Source organism: Saccopteryx bilineata, chromosome 9, assembly GCF_036850765.1.
Source record: "Saccopteryx bilineata isolate mSacBil1 chromosome 9, mSacBil1_pri_phased_curated, whole genome shotgun sequence".
Classification (NCBI taxonomy): domain Eukaryota; kingdom Metazoa; phylum Chordata; class Mammalia; order Chiroptera; family Emballonuridae; genus Saccopteryx; species Saccopteryx bilineata.
In genome coordinates, this window is record NC_089498.1 from 41,885,651 (window position 1) to 41,889,285 (window position 3,635).

The 3,635-nt window shown below is 48.0% G+C and overlaps 1 pseudogene; it reads right to left on the reverse strand.

Moving 5' to 3' along the window:
* Positions 1-1,441: 1,441 nt before the first annotated feature.
* Positions 1,442-2,455, reverse strand: LOC136312797 (nucleophosmin pseudogene; annotated as a pseudogene).
* Positions 2,456-3,635: the final 1,180 nt, after the last annotated feature.

Genomic DNA, 3,635 nt, shown 5'->3' on the forward strand with positions numbered 1-3,635 from the left:
GTCCTTATGTAGTAGGTGTCCTGTGGCACATGCTTTCTGTTTACCTGACACAGGTGCTCCATAGGTGTCCCTTGTATTGGTTGTGTGTGCCCTCCTGTTGTAGTGGAGCCTTGATTGTTGTTGGCATATCAGTGGGTGGAGTTGACTTTCAGGCTAACTGGCTGTGACTACAGAGGACAGCTGTGTGCAAGGGTTGATGAAGGAAGTGGGATTTGCTTTAGCAGAACTCTGTTGCCTGACAAGTCCACCCTTTGGGTGTTGTTTGTGGTACTAATTGGGTGGTGCTCTGATGGGGTCTGAAGATGATCACCAGATGTGTTGATCAGGGACCTCTTGGGAGGCACTCTGGTGCAGACCAAGGTCAGCTCCTACCTGGATCCATTGGGAAGGAACTACAGGGTGATCTATAGTTGGTGGTAGCTGCCTGTGCGGGGCTCGAAGGTGCCTGAGAGTGGTTATACTATAAATTGAGGCTGGCTGCACTCATGCTGGGCTTAGGGCCACTTAGCAAGAGGTACAGGGTATGCTGAGGCCAGCTGCTGCTTGATTAGAATTTGTGGACCTTTGAGAAATTTTATGAAAGTCCACAGCATGGGCCCAGGCCAACCACATGTGTGGATTAGCCTCTGAAAGATTTCAGGTGGGCATTTAAATTGTGTGGGATGGGGTCTTACAGAATCCCCAAGGTGGGGCAGGAGCATTGTTAGCCAGATTAACGGAGACTTGGACTTGGCACCAGTCTGTGCCTGCAGCTGTGGGGGTGGGGGAGGCTCCACGTGAAGGTGGAGGCCAGGAGGAATGAAACAGGGAGTCTGAAGTCCAAGGCAGAAAGAGCTGGGGAAGAAGCAGAGGGGTCAGTGGGCCAGTAAGGTGGATGGCCAGTGAGGTCAATCAGTACCTGGAGTCAGAGAACTAAGGGTGGGAGCCACAGACTGGGTTGTGCAATGAAAGAAGGTGGGTGAGAAGCGTAAAGTGGTGTGGGTGGTGCCAAAGCCTTGGAGGGCTGCATGGAGGGGCAGTGAGGTTCGTGGTGAGGGCTGGGCCCGAGGGGGCACCATCTCTCCAGCAACCACCTGTCTGCTTCTGGTGAGTCCACCACTCAATTTGCCATCTGATCACCATTTGTCCACCTGTCCATCTGTCTATGTGACTTCTGTCTTATCACCTCTTCTGTTCATCCACAATGTCATTCTGTCTCCTGTTTTTTCCATGACACTCTGTCCATCTAATTAACCATCCCATCTCTTGTTCATTATGTGTTCATCTGCCTGATGATCTGTCTTCTTAACCTTCTGTTAGTCATTCATTCTTTTTTTTTTACTTTATTAAAATACTGAGTTTATTTCACATGTATATTTCTGTCTCCCCACATTTCCATCTGTCTGACCACCACTACTACTATGTCCTATCATAACATTCCATACATACTTAACACCAAGCAAAGGGTGGAGTTCCATCTTTAAAAACTAAACAGGCATTTTGGACAACACATTCTTGGCAATGGAACCTGGATAACGTTTATCAGACATGGTAGGGAAAGTTCTCACTCTGCATTATAAAAAGGACAGCCAGATATCAACTGTTACAGAAATGAAATAAGACGGAAAATTTTAACACACTGTTTAAACTATTTTCTTAAAGAGACTTCTTCTACTGCCAGAGATCTTGAATAGCCTCCTGGTCAGTCATCCGGAAGCAATTCTTTACGTAATTGATGAACTTGGCTTCCGCTTTAGGAAGAGAACCACCTTTTTCTATACTTGCTTGCATTTTTGCTTTAATGTCTTCTATAGAACTAGGTCCTTTCGGTGTTTTAGGAGTTCTTTCCTGTTTTTTGAAGGCTTTCTGACCTTTTGATCTTAGTGTTGGTTTTGAGTCTTTTCCATTCTGGTTTGATTTTTGTGCATTTTTGGCTGGAGTATCTCATATAGATTTCTTTACTGGAGCTTTTTTCTTCAGCTTCCTCATCCTCAAAATCATCATCATCGTCATCGTCATCATCATCCTCATCGTCATCCTCATCGTCATCCTCATCCTCAGCAGCAAGTTTTACTTTTTTGCTGCCGCTTCCAGGGGCAGGCCGCTTCCCAGATATGCTCAGGAGTTTCACGTCCTCCTCATCTTCATCTTCTGACTCTGCATCCTCCTCCACAGCCACTAAGTGCTGTCCACTAATACGCACAGCACACTTCAACCGTAAGACTACAGGTGGTGTTATTTCAAAGCCACCAAGGGTAACCGTTGGCTGTACAGACATTTTCAAAGTTGCCAGTGTTACTTTAATTGGACTGCCTTCATAATTCATTGCCTCTGCTTCGACAATGTGCAATTCATCCTTTGCACCAGCCCCTAAACTGACCGTTCGTAAGGATAATTGGTGCTCATTTTCATCATTATCCACCTTGAAGTGATAATCTTTGTCAGCCTTTTAGTTCACAACCGAAAAGGTAGTTCTGGGGCCTCAGTGTCCATCAAATCTTCTATGGGGTGGTAGCATGCACTTAGGTAGCAGAGAAGGAGGACAGAGAGGAATGACTGCCTGTTCCTCAGAACAGACACGCAGGACGGAATCACACCCCATTCTTTCCATTTGCTTGTCCATCGGTCATTTGATTCTCCGCCTGCCAGATCCTGTGATGATCTCTGTGAAGACCTGTTCATCTGATTGTGCCTGTCACTTAATGGGCCCCAGCCATGCTCCACCCTCTAGCAGCCTCACTCACCAGCATGTATCTTTTTGGGCCTTCAGATCTAACCATCATGTCCTGGCCATGGACCACCAGCTGCACAAGGGCCTCTACCATTAGGACTCCTCAGCCCTACTCTACCTCCATGCAGATGCCAGGAAGCAAGCCAGGGACAAATTGGCAGGGCTGAGGCCATAGCTGTCATCCTGAGAATGTGTGTACAGATGGCCTTGGAGGCTCAGCAGCAGAAGGGGCCGTGAGGGGACCAGTGGGATGGGAAGAGGTATGCAGTTATGACCCACCTGGCAACCCTCTAGCCAGCAGCACACCTGGCCTTCCTGCCCATAGTGGCATCAGTGGCTACAGGTACTGCTGTTCCAGAAAGAGGCACTGAGGGGTAGGAACTGGGCTGTAGACAATGGAGCTGGGGCCTGGACACTGGTCTGAGGATAGAATGGGTTGGGAGCAGAGGCGGATTTAATGACTGGTGCACCAGGCACGTGCCCTGGCCCCGACGTCTGAAGGGCCCCACAAAACCCCAACTTTACACCTTTTTTCTAATGACACCGAGTTTGGTTTCAGACGTGCAATTTTAACATTAATAGTACATAATATTTTTATTTATTTAAAAATATGGTTAACATGTATTTTTATTTTCCCTGTCTCGCTCTTTTTTTTAAAGGGCCCAATATTTTCTTCTGTGCCCGGGGCCTCAACCGACCTTAATCTGCCTCCGGTTGGGAGCCCATGGTTTTGGAGAAGAAGAGGGTTGGGGCCTCAGGCTCCTGATACCCATGGGCTTGGATGTGGCGACAGGCAGGTTTGGGGTAGGGCCCCAACTGTCTCACAATTGTAGGCACAGACATTGGCAATGGCAAAAGTGCTGGTGTGGAAGGCTCAGTATCCCTAGATGCCCATGTTGCTGGTGTCTGCTACGTGCAGGATGCC